The 14,104-nt window shown below is 32.8% G+C and overlaps 1 protein-coding gene and 1 long non-coding RNA gene across 7 annotated transcripts in view; one reads left to right on the forward strand and one right to left on the reverse strand.

Annotated features, from left to right (window-relative positions):
- The window catches only part of LOC122711723 (tyrosine-protein kinase Btk29A), a 159,448-nt gene that overhangs the window by 133,714 nt on the left and 11,630 nt on the right, over positions 1-14,104 (forward strand). The gene's annotated exons all lie outside the window — the stretch shown is intronic.
- LOC122711738 overlaps positions 6,553-14,104 on the reverse strand; it is a 21,439-nt gene continuing 13,887 nt past the window's right edge. The window contains exons 2-3 of the long non-coding RNA XR_006346172.1: positions 8,424-8,498; positions 6,553-7,116 (exon numbers count right to left, since the gene is read on the reverse strand). This is a non-coding gene — a long non-coding RNA (uncharacterized LOC122711738). The remainder of the gene's footprint in view (positions 7,117-8,423; positions 8,499-14,104) is intronic.

Here is a 14,104-nt window from a genome sequence, read left to right on the forward strand (position 1 = left end):
AGTTACAATTACCTCCAATTAGAATTTTCAGTTTCTTTAATCCTCAATGATTGAAAACGTGTTATAAATTAATTTTATTTCCAAAGATTTTTTATTTAACAATAATCTATAGTAGCATTAAATGCCAAGTTTTGAAAAAATTTCATAACCTTTAAAAATCTTCAAGATAGATTCAATATACATATAATTCACATATCAAATCTTGATATAATTATTGATTTATTTCAATATTAAGTTTTATCTTTATCTTATACTATCTTCTTTTTTAATTCAATTGGATATTATTTGTTATTAACATTAATCTCGCGAAATAGAAAGAGACTTCTGTCTAAATTAGAATGTAATTAAAGTGTTCTATATGGTTTGAACACATCTAATTCCAGTAACTAAATTCTGTCATTAATTATATCGTGGCAACGAGGCAACACTTGTTCACTTGGGTATTTCAAACTATTATTTAATTTCCTGCTTCTCAATTTGTTCCATTTGATCATATCTACATTTCCATATGTCGATCAGGAAATCAAACCCATCTTCTCGATTTTATTGAATCGAAGATTTAATATTTCCAACTATACTTTATCTTATCGTTAATTATTTTGACAATTTTCATCCATAAATCATTAATTTAAAAACATAAGTAAAAATCTATGAAAGGTATTAGAAGTTATAAAATCCAGATATACTATTCTGGATTTGATTATATTCAAACTTATGAAAATCAATGCAATGAACATATATCTCCTTGAATGGACGTCAATTGATTATAATTTTAGATACAGCAATCCATCGAATCGCATGCTCGGCAACACTATCGATCCAATTGAAACTCATATAGCTTTCTCTTTAGCTCGCTAACAGATAACTCAATTGTCGTCCAGGTGGAACTCCTCCAAATTGATCAGGCCACGAAATGATTTCCTCGTTAGTTTGGATATTCCGTTCTCGTCATCTCAATCTGCTTATCTAATCTTAATTCTTAAAGAAAGATCCTCTTGGAACCTTGATTAGACTCGAATCGTAACCCACAGATAAACTTTATTTTATTACTTTATAGATATAGCGATGCAAATTAAATTTTTTATAAACACTTTAAAAATAAAATCGAAATAAAAATCTGTTTCACTCTTAAATATATCGTCACATGTTCTTTGCTATTGAATATTTTATGTCGTGTTTTATATAGATTTAAATTTTACGCAGAAGAAAGAATTCAATAATCAATTATTCCAAACTTATATCAGCCATATTAGATCGGTAAAACAGTTTTGTTACTTTATCACAGGACAAAGAAAAACATTCAAAAATAAATCATTTTAAATCTGCACTGATTATATTAGTAAAATAATTTTATTCCAAATAAAATCTTCGATTAATATTCGATCACAAGAAAGTTTAACAATCGATTGATCCAAACGATCTTTTATATATTATAGGCTATTCTTTTCTCGAGAACGAGATCTCGAAAGAATTAAACAGATCGAAAGCATCGATGATGTATCGTGAAAAGAACAGAGTCACTCAGTTCGGACCGGTCGTTCGTTTCCGGTCGGCCATTGTTCCCGACATAGCGCGGAGATTTTTATGTTTGGGGCCGGTTTATGATGGGAATAAAACGAACATCGTCCCGTTCTGCGTGCGGGTTCCCGCTTGTTTAACGTAGTTACGCGCACTTCGGAAGCCTTTTAGCACACTCCAGTTACTCTGTTTCCTCGCAATTAAATCTTTTCGTCGGCCGCAATTCCGTGTTTCGCGATTCTTTCTCTCGCCATCTCTATTTTTATCTCTCTTTTTTTTCCTTGTCTTCTCTTTCTCTCTCTTGCTTCTCTCCCTCTCTCTATACCTTTATCTCTCTCTTTCTCTGTTTTCCTGTCTCTTTCTGTCTTCCTCTCTGCTTCTATCTATATCTTTTTCTATGTCTTCTTTCTTTCTCTGAGTTTTTCTATGTCTCTTATTTTCTCAGTGGTGGCCGTTTGTCTCCGAATGCTCGGCCGAACACTGCCTCATTTCGCGAGAATAAAACAACTGTGAAACAGGAACAAGGGTAATTGGTAGAAGCCAGGCCATTAAGATTGCTGTGATGAGTGTTAACAGTTTGTCTGGTGGAGACGTGTTGGCAAACTCGATGGTGGTAACAGTGTTTTAGAAGAGAGAGGTTTTTTTAAAGAAGTTTCGTGTTGGGTGCACTGCGCTGTCTTTATTATCGGGATTTGGATGCTGCACAATTTTTACATTACGTACGGTAAATAAGAAGACACAGTGTTCAGAGTTTTGGACATATTCGGAAACTTGATCAACATTTTTATGTGTATAACAATGTATTATAAAAACAAGGTATTTAGTATCAATTTTATTATAAAATATATATTATAAATATTCAAAAATTCTATCATCTATCACGTAGATTAATTAAACAATTTTTGAAAAAAAAAGTATCCATAAAAATTCTGATAAAGATTTTGCTATAATAAAATTTCGAAACGCATAAAAATTAAGAGGTTATCGACGAACGTCGATATGTAGAGATTTTCACGAAGCAATATTGTTTGTTCTTGTAATCTCTATACCTGAAACATAGAAACGATCGAATGGATCACGTTGATTAAAGATCAGACCGAAAGCTTCGTAAATATTAGAATTGCTCTTGACATCGAGTGTCTAATAACATTTATATATTGCACAGTATGGAATTCTCAGTTCACAATGGCCCTAATTTCTAAAAGCGTTTACGTATCCACTTCAAAGCCTCATTGATGGTAAAGTCACAGTAACGAGACCGAATAAATCTCGTTTGAGATATTACTGTTTTCGGAATTGTTGCACTGTGTGACCATCAAACTTGTTTGCACGATCGGTTCTGAGAACGAGCTCATCAATCTTCATTAATCATCTTTTCTCTAGATCATTAACTTTTTCGTTGCGATTATCTTCGTAGTAAAACAAATATGATGCGATTCCAGAACATCTTTTATTTTATTTAATAATATTGATTGAATTAGATTATATTAAATTTCGTTATAACTATCTTTGTCATAAAAAAAATTCGACACGATATGCTGAAAAGAGTGTTTTATTCAGTTATATTGATAAGTTAGGTTATGTTAGATTTTTATAATGTACATTCATCAATCCGAGATTTTCAAATATCTCCAATATTTATATATATCAAATACGAATTAATAATTTTATTTTTTTCATATTTCACATAATTTTATTTTTTTCTTAAAAAATATATTTAAAAAAATTGATCTTCGTTTGGCTTCAGGTCCGTGGGTACGCCACCACCCAAAGGACTCACGAAAGCGTGTCCAGGAACCTGAAATAAGATTCCTGGAACACGTCGGTCCCCCTTGCGGTATTTACATAATTATAAATAAAAAAAAATCTTTTTATTTTATCGTTTCGTGATTTATCTTGAAAATTATATCGATTTATCTTTTATTTTGGATTATAGATTTTTAATCTCTTATTTTATTAATAATAAAAAAAACGAGTTATCATGTATCTCGTGCTGTTCGATTATCACACACTTGATTTTAATTTCGAATAATTTTCGGCCGTTTTTAGACTTTTCGAAATTCCGATATTGGATTATTCATTAGAAGAACGTAGAGGAAATTAATTAGCGAAAAGTGCGTGAACGTAAAGTACTACGAATAACAATTTATGACACTCGTGTCTTTAATTACGAGATATTAAAGGATCGAGTATCGGAAACGAATCAATTAATCGATTGACAATTCTTCCTGCTATTCTCTCACAGCATCATTGATAACGATGATTAATTAATCACGTCTAATTACCGCTGCCGATATTAATGTCCGCAACGGTGCTCTTTTGACCCATCTAACTCGAAGATGATTAAATACTTTTTAAAAATCAATGGTATTATTAAAATTAATTAACTCTACTATTGTCACAAGTCTGAACAAATTTTTAGAACTCGAAAATCGTTAAAAAAAAAATATTCTGCAATAAAATTCAAAAATTTTGTTCGATATCATTGCAAAACTTAAATTTATATCGAAGAAATTGAGGAAATTTCATAATTCGAAATTTTTTTCCACTGCTAGAATTTACTTCCACTTCTATTTTTCGAACTGCAGCTCATTAAATATCGAACTGGATCCACCTCTTGACCCAGTGTACTATAATCAAAGATTAAATTTATATCACAGTCGAAAAATATTGAATAAATCTTAAAAAAAAAAAAAAAAATCTTAACTCAGAACGATCCGTTCATTTCTTTCTTCGATTTTTCCAACTCGCTCGATAATTTCACTCGGCCGATAATCCTAAATTCTCGAGTTCGATTCTCGAATCGATCCAACCAATTAACCCAAATAATCGAAGAGCGCAGCAATAACGGTAATCCTCGACTCGCGATAAGAAAAAAATTGAATCAAAGCCGAGGAAATCGCGGCATCGCGGCATGGAATTTATATTTGAGTGGAAATAGGAGGGAACAAGATTGTTGGGAGAGTGGAAGGCGGGAGGAAAACCCGGTTTCAAGAGTAGTAATACTACGGATTCTTGGGGCGTCGAGTGGAGACTAAAGGAGAAAACAGGTTTCTCGAGACCCAATTATGGAGCAGCTCCGAGCGATCCTTCGTTGCAAGTTCAATGCTCGCTTCTAAACTTTCGGGTGGAAAAAGCGTGACAGGAGCTGGAACGAGATTGATTAACTGTTTCTCTCGTTAACATCATCCTCCTAACCTCTGTTTATCTCGCCCATTAATTTATATAAATTTAATTTTCCTTTCCACACGTTGGATAATTAGTTTACAACGTTACCGATGATTTTCAGACAACGAATTGCACGAGACACGAGACGGATTATCATTTGACGAATTTATGGAATTGTGAACACATTCTTTTTTCTTTTTAAATTATAGAATTATGCACGAGAGAGAGAGAGAGAGAGAGAGAGACGAATATCATAATTATTCAATAATTTAATTATAATAATAATTATTTAATAATTTCTGAAAAAGTCTCACTCTTCGGGTGATCACGTCCAATTTATGGAAATTGAATAAAATAATAAAATAATATCGATATTTTCTAAAACAGCTATATTGTTTTATCATTATAATCTGACGCCAAGATTAAAACAAATTCACGAGAATTCACGTGATTAATTCGTGTATGTGAATTCCAGAAAAATCGAAAGAAGAAATATATATATATATATATTCGTAAAATTTTTCATCAACATCGGGAAACATCAAGATAAAAAAAGAGAACGAACGAAACAGGTGAGCAGAGTCGGTGCGGGAAAAGAAAGGCGGGAAATTTTAATCTCTCTTAACGGGGAGTCGCGCATGAGAGTTCGCTGAAACCGAAAAGAAAAGAAGGGAGCGGGGAAGGAAGGAGGGGAAGTGGAGAAAGAAAGAAGAGAGAGAGAGAAAGAGAATGGAAGAAAAGAAGAAAATGTGGAATGTAGATGGCGAGAAGTTCGCGCGAGTGAAAGGTGATTTCGTTGTTTTATTCGCGCGGCTTAATATTCGAAGAAGTTGGAACCAATCCAGATTAAAGGCGACTGCTGGAATTATTATTATTAAACGTCGCACTGCAATTTCCTCCATGGTTCCACCTGGTACTTTTATGATTTCTTCCGACAATCGAAAGACAGAAGATCTTTTTAACATCCGCTCCGACATTACGTTAATTAGTGTTAATTCCATTCGATAAGTTCTATTATTTAAGAGGAGAGAGAAATGAATTCGATGGATATTTCCTTCTCTCTCTCTCTTTCTCGTCGAAATTAATTTTTAATTATCCGTCCTTCCGATGAAGCGCGCTTTTCATATCTGGAAACAACGTACCTTGAGAATATCGCAGAAAATATCGAACATCTTTAATATTCGATATTAAATTACATGGTAAATTTCTACTTTTCTTCATTGAGCATTTTAACAAAAATGTTTCGAATTATCTTTCTCGTATAGCCACATTTACGATTGAATAAATACGAGAAAGAGAGAGATATCTCGTTCGTTATTATAGAACGATAGAGTTAATTCGAATAATGGATGAGTTTTACTAATAATATTATTATTCGAAGAGAAAGAGAAAGATATTCTCTCTCTCTTTTTTTTTCCTCTTCTTCTTTATCTTCCTTTCATCATCGAATTTGCACTCGAATCTCTATGGATTTACAAAAGTGAATGGAACGAAGTTTTCGCTCTCCGACAATTTAATATTCACCGAATCTGGAACTAATCCAGGAGAACAGGTTCCACAGCGTGGCATTTTTGCAAAACGTGACACTGCAATTTCCTTCGTGGGCACGATGCCGAATTTCTTTTCTTTTTTTTTCTTTCTTTCTTTCTTTTTTTTTTTTTTTTTTTTTTTTTTTNTTTTTTTTTTTTTTTTTTTTTTTTTCTTTCGCAAAATCCTTTCGTTGATCCACTCGTCGTCCAATTCTTCTTCGAATTTTTCAACCATCTACCAGCAGCCAAGATTATACAGCCACCAACCCTTTGTCCCGCACATTATTTCAAATTATTCGAAGTGGTGATTTTGAATAATTTTTTAATGCACCTGGAATATAATAATAATAATTTCAGAGAAAACCATGGAGAGGATATTAGGTTAGGTATATAGATCAGATTTTTATTAAATTTAAATTTAATTCTCTTAAGTGTTAAGGATTTAAAAAAGAGAGAGAGAGAGAGATGAAAAATCTGAAATAAAAATTTTTCTTTTCTTTTTTTTTTTTGCAAAGAATATTCGAACGAAGGGAAGACTGATAGATAGGATAAATAGAGAAAAATTTTATTTATTTAGAATTAATTAATTAAAATCTCTTTCGATCGAATTTCACCGATCAGAGTTCTTCTCTAGATTTATCCGTATCCGCTTTGAGCTCACAACTTCCAATCGTAAACAATCTTCACTCGGGATAAAGAGGTGCGTTTTGTATCGGTAAATAATCCAAAGATCCGTGCACTCGAAAGGGGGAAAAAGTTTTCTCTCGGGCCTCCCTTCCTTCCGACCAGAAATCGATGCATCAAACAACGAGCTGCTCGCGGATGAAAGACTTTCAACTCACTATCTCCCAACCTCTTGTTCGAATCTCGCGTTCTTTTTAACCTTTTTCCTTGGATTTTACTAGAAAGAAAAAAAAAATTACAGCTATTTGATATGCGATAAACAAACAATATTTCTGAATATTATTATATATATAATTTATATATATATTATTATATATATTATTATATATAATTTATTTATTTAATTATATATATATATTATTTATATTATTATTTATATATATATTATATATATATTATTATATATAATTTACTCTTCCTCCAATTATTCCATATATAAACAAATAATAAATTTCGAAAAAGGGATAAAAACGATAATCTAAATTATAAAAAATTAAATCATTACCTCAATCGTACATTCGATATAAAGCTTTAAAAATATTATATTCCTCATCCTCCCCTCTTCTCTCCTGAACAGCAATCGATCGAAAAGCGAAAAATGGAATAAGAGAGAGAGAGAGAGAGAGAGAGAGAATAATTAGTGGAAAGCGTGCAAACGAAAAAGATGGAATGAAAGGAAATATTCGCGTGAATCGTGCCGTACTAATGTGTATGCGTAAGCAAACGTGGCAAATTTGACAAAAATTGAAATTTATTAATTAGTTATTCTTAAAATATGCGCGTACTAATTGATGATGAAAAATGAAGAAAAAAGAAAATTGAATTATTTAAAATGTTTGGCGGGAACATAGAATCGAATTAAAATTGTGTAAAAACAAGAGAGAGAGAAAAAAAACTAAGGAAGAATTTGTTATATTTTCTTTTTTTTTTACCTAATTGTTTATTTATGAGCTGTTTATTTTACATGTTTTTTCGTAGTTTTGTTTTTNGGAAACGAACGGGGGTGGGGGGTGGATCCGGTTCCGTTCCTTCCGTCGAATGCAACGAAGAAGACAATGGAGGGCCGAGAAAGGAAAGAGTGGTCGCCGATTAAACTGACTATAACTGATAACGCCGCCTGGAGAGAGAAAGAGAAAGGAGAGGGAAATTGTGCATTTTCTCAACCTCGAAAATGATTTAAACCTGAGTTTAAGAGCGGTTTTAAGCGGTTTTCATCAAATACGCGGGATAAATTACATCGTTCCTCCTGCTTCGGTTCAATAGATGGAGATAAGAAAGGTCGAGGGAAGAGAGAAGGGGGGGGGGGTTGGATGGTGTGTATTGTCTGCGAATGCAATTGGGGGAAGGAGAAAGGGGGGGGAGGGGGAGGGTTTGTAAGATCGATCTCTCGGCCGGGGTATAATATCTGCTTGCATAACAGGGATGCATGCACCCAAGCGCCGACGTTTGCCCTCTTGATCCCTTCTTCTGGGATAGGAGCACGTTGAGCACTCCTCCCTGCTAAGGGAGGAGGGATGGATGTACCTTTGGTTGCCGCACGCTCGAAAATTTCCATTTTTCTTCCCTCGATATTCGAGCAATATTTGCAGTGGATGGACACTGTGAGAAAAATTTGGAGAAATTAATATATATGTTGTCGTGAGAATTTATAAATTGGTTAAGAGAAAATTTGGAGTTATTATAAATTAGGATGAGATGGATTAGGATTGATTTCATTTTGTTTAGTAGTTTATTAAAATAAAAATAAATTAAAATTAAAATTAAAATAAAAATAAAATCTTTTACCTCAGGATTATTATTAATAATATGTTTTGCAGCTTGTTTTGGAAGATGAAATTTAATATTATATAGAATAAATGAATATATAATGATTTTTTTTATTATTAATAAGTCTTTACTAAAAGAGTTCAAATTCCTTTTTCAACTTGATTACCAATAGCAATAATAATAGCTCCAATACTAGTTTCATCATTAGTTCACTCTTCAAGTTTAGTAACAGTTGGGATTTATTTATTAATTCGTTATGCAGATTTATTAAATTATGAATTTAAAAGAATTATTTTATTAATTTTTAGAATAACAATATTATTTGCTGGTTTAACTTAAGCAAATTTTGAATTAGATTTAAAAAAAGTTGTTGCTTATTCAACATTAAGTCAATTAGGATTTATAATAAGAATAATATCATTAGGATTTAATGAATTAGTATTTTTGCATTTATTTATTCATGCAATATTCAAATCATTAATATTTATATGTGTTGGTAGATATATACATTATAATGGATTTCAAGATATAGGAATATATTATATTTATTATATTAAAATTTTAAGAAAGCATTGAATTTCGAATCAATTCAACGAGTGTGATGATCGATAACGATTCCATAAAATTGAAGAATTTAGAAAATAGAATTTTTCCAAGTCGAAAAATTTTACAATACAGAAATTATTCCACTCGTCATATATATTTCATTCTAATGAAATTAAGATTCTAATGAAAAAAAAAAAAAAAAATTACCATTTCAAAAAATTGATATTATAATTGAGATTCGTATTGTGATCTGGACAATCCTCGTGCAAAATAGAAAAAGAAGAATAATTCAAAACGGAGAGTGATCATTCTGTATTACAAGTATTCCGTTCCAATGATTTAAATTCAAAAAAATTTTTCCCCTAGTCTCGAATCTATTCCACCAAATGAGAAATTAAAAGCGATTTGGCAACATTTCATTCGAACTCTTGATTATATTCCGATCTCACAATTTAGACTATCGTAGGAAATTCTATTCCAAATATTCCAAGAAATTTACGTAACCGAATGGAGCGAGCCGATCCACCAGCGATGCTATTCCGTGTACTAATTAAGAAGTTAGGTAGTTAGATGCACGGCGAGGTCGCAGGTGAATGGGCGGAATTATTTTTAATCTAAATTAAATGACAAACCAGGTGTCTGGATATCAACCAGCGATGATACAACCGAAATTTTTCGGATTTATCGAGAGATTCGCCTTATAATTCCTGTGGAAATAAATTTCCACGGCCTCGAAGTTAAATTGGATCTTTGGGAATTTAATCGCATGGATCTGTCTGCTGTGTGGCACTCGTGACTCTCAGAAATGCAATTTGAGTATCTCGGCTCTTGGCCTATTTCGAGATTAATTTTCTTTGTATTTGTCCATTGCAAATATGAATTTTTAAATATTTGAGTAGATTTTGAAAGAGATCTTCAAAATCTTTCCTATTTTTATCTATTCTTTCGTTGAATATATTTTCCAAGTGAATTATTTATCTCCTCGCTTTATTTTAAAAAATATTATTCAAATTCTATTTTGTCCTATATTTCTCAGATATAAAATCGTGCCAAAACAATTACAAGAATATCACGTAATCCATTCTCTCCACCACAAATTTATTATAAAATTTTCTCTTGAATCGTTCCATAAACGTGTCTTTCTCATTTCGTCTTTCTTATCGGTCGTCGACACGTACATAACCTATATTTCGGTTACATCACGAGACGTTGATGATACGATCATGCATAACTCGGTTTCGCAAGGATAATTAAAATTTTAGCGATTAAAGTGAGAGAGAATAGCGCGAGGATGGAACAGGAAGGCGCGATACGATTGCATAACGAAGACTGATGCGTACCGACAAGTCTAGTTACTTTTGCACAACGACTTTAAATTCCCTATTGTCTATGCGCGGTCGGTAATTACCCAACGTCTTGCGCGGGAATTTGAAATGCTTTAGAATGGTTCCAGTCATTTTATCGTACCAACGTAGTAAGTGTTGTACAATGGAGCATGTCTAGCCACTCCTGGTTTCATTACGAACGATAATTAATCGCTTTTTGCGTAGTGGATTGATAATGTTGTTTGTTGGGATAGGATATGAAACATTTCCGATCGGATCTATATTGTATCGTTTACCGAGAGAAAGAAGGAAAATTAATTTTAATTAGTACAATGAGTGATATATATTTAAAAAGATATAATAATTTTGTGTATCTTCGAATTTGTAAAATATTTAATTTATTTAGTAAAATATTTTTAAAAATCTATCGATATTCCCACAATTCACGGTACGTTTAATTACAACGACCCATTTTAATAGCGGTCGCACAAAAATAAAATTAAATATTTTGAAATTTATAATACCGTGAAAATTCTGGATTTTACGTATAATGAATTATGCATTTTTGCGATAAAATTCGATCGGCGGAGAATAATTAAAATTTTTGTATTTCTAGCATGGTAATATCATTTCGTTGAAGTTCGTAACAATTTTTAGGGAGAAAATGCAATCAGTCTTCTTTGAAATTCAATAGCAAGGACATAACTATCCCGAAAGTATTTAAGCGTAATTATAAAAGAACAAAACGGAATGAAGATATTTTACATGGAGGAAATGATATCCTGATTTAACTTTATTTAAACGTGATTATCCGAAATCGGTGTTCCCTTCGAAGAATATACTGGATTATCCCTATTACTTTTATAATTTTACATAATTCGTATAATTCTTTCTGACTTTTAACGGTAAATTATAAAGATTGCAAACGTAAAATCGCAGATTTTATATATATTTAAATCGCTATATATTTTACATCATTATAATCACGCAGTTACAAAAAAATTTTTTGTGAAAAAAAAAATTTATTCATCAAAACTTACCCAAAAAAAAGTAAAGGAAACTACGCCATTGAAATCCTTTTTTATTTCATCCCGATATTTCCATCGGTTGCCGAGATACAGGATTTAAAATCTTCGTCAAAACGATGCAAAAATTATGAACGAGTTCTTCATCTAGTGACCTACATTTTTTCCTAGAAATGCATATGTATATGCTTCTTGAAATTGCGTCTAGTCTGAAGTTTGGGATAAATCAATGAGACAAAGTACGAGCGAAAGATCCGAGTAACCGATAAGAACGAAGATAGTAAAAATTACCTTTTCCTTTACACGATGAAATCTCCGGAACCAGAAATCGTATTAAAATAAATAAAAATGCGTTTTAAAGTACAAACTTCTGCGCTTCTAACGATCGTTGATTCGTTAACCGGAAGTCACTATCTTCGGAGTTACAGCGGTTTAAAGTTTTCTTAATTTTTAATAGTATTTCTAACGATTAAAAATTATCCTCTTCTTTACACGATGATATCTCGGGAACCAGAAGTCGCATTAAAATAAATGAAAATGTGTTTTAAAGTACAAACTTCTGCGCTTCTAACGATCGTTGATTCGTTAACCGGAAGTCACTATCTTCAGAGTTACAGCGATTTAAAGTTTTCTTAATTTTTAATAGTATTTCTAACGATTAAAAATTATCCTCTTCTTTACACGATGATATCTCGGGAACCAGAAGTCGTATTAAAATAAATGAAAATGCGTTTTAAAGTACAAACTTCTGCGCTTCTAACGATCGTTGATTCGTTAACCGGAAGTCACTATCTTCGGAGTTACAGCGGTTTAAAGTTTTCCTATTTTCAATAAGAATCGTAATCGAGTTTTAAGTTAAATTACGCGATAGATAAGCCGCATCTAGGGATATTCTCGTCTCATTTTAGCTCGAATAAGCGCCCCTTAAATTTTTAGACACCTGTAGCCGATCAGTATATTCAAACTTATTATATTACGAAAGGAGAGAAGATGGAAAGGAGCATACTGTTCCTTGACCGAAATAACGACTCTCTCAAGGAACTCTTCTGCCTTCTGCGTTCAAGTTCGACTTAGCAGATCATTATGGCTTGATTTGTGCGCCCCAGATACCCAAAAGCAAGCCGCTCTTTATCGCGGTATAAACACGCCACCGGGGATAAAGCATCAAATCTAGAACCATCGTCATAGATTCGCGAAGGAACTCCTTTCAAAATTTCTTTCCCTTTCTCGCGGAAATCAATCTTTCTCTCGAGAGCCATAACCCATTCAAAAAATTAATGGCACGATATATCACCTCGTAAATAGAACACGATCTTACAATTTCAAGATTATTACGACTCTTATATATATATATTTCTAAATAATTCAATTCAATCTATTTTTTCCTTTAACAATTACCAATATATGTATCTTTATTAAACTTATAGAGATGAATTCCAATTCCTTTTTACTCTCGAATGAAAATATTTTAACAAGCACACACGCGCGCGCGCGCGCGCACAAAAAGAAATTACAGCGGAAATAATCACACAAACACCTGCAGGAACGTAGAAAAATCCCTGGAGAGTGGATATTGCTCGTGCAATAATAATATCGAGAATCACGCGGCAATAAAGCTCTCCACGGAAGGAAGATTTCCCCGATGGCGTTTCCCAACGGTTAAACTCTCGACCCGAAAGACGATTCCTCCGCGACGACACGTTATGAAGAATCGTCGCGATTCGACCCTGTCTCCCCTCGATTCGACGAATATCGATCATAGTCGGCCCATCCATCAGTTTCCATAATATGAATGCCGTCTCTTCCGCCTCTCGATTCCGGACCATGCGAGAGAAGTCTTCCAAGTCTTCCTCTCCCGCCAACTTTTCGAAGACGGATCTGAAGGGGGGAGGGTTATCTCTCTGCTCAGGTCAGTCCACAATAGATCCCCAATGTGATGGATACGGAGAGGATAAACGAGTAATACACTCGGTTCGATGACAATTTCCTTTCTGCTGTCCATCCTCATAGCGGATTCGAAATATACATCGTATATTTCTTGTTCATTTTCGAATTTTTTTTTTAAGTCACGTTGTATTTGTGCAATATTCAGAAGAATAGGAAGTCAAGTATATAAATTATCGTAAGAAGATTAGTAGTAGTTTTAGTGATTGTTTGTTCAGATGAAATGTTACAGGTGATTTATATAATATATTCTCGATTCGATGTGACGATTTCGTGTATCTTACTTAATTTCTTGCGAAATATATCATCGGGCTCGGACTTTTGATGAATGGAAATTTTTCTCGTGTATCCCGACGCGGAGATATATCGGAATTTCCAAGACAATTTCAATTACCATATGCAATTATTTCAAAGATAGCCTGGTATAATCGTTTCAGTCGCGCAATTATCGTAATTATTTTAATTCCCTTGTTTAAATCCTTTCTCATTTCTGTGATAAATTATCCCATTAAAATAAAAACAACGATTTTGTCGGCCAAATTTCGTCCAAGCACTTTGGGATTAAACAAAAAAAAAAAAAAAAAAAAAAAAAAAAAAT

This window comes from Apis laboriosa, unplaced genomic scaffold (assembly GCF_014066325.1).
Source record: "Apis laboriosa isolate Shangri-la unplaced genomic scaffold, ASM1406632v1 scaffold17_cov146, whole genome shotgun sequence".
Taxonomy (NCBI): Eukaryota; Metazoa; Arthropoda; class Insecta; order Hymenoptera; family Apidae; genus Apis; species Apis laboriosa.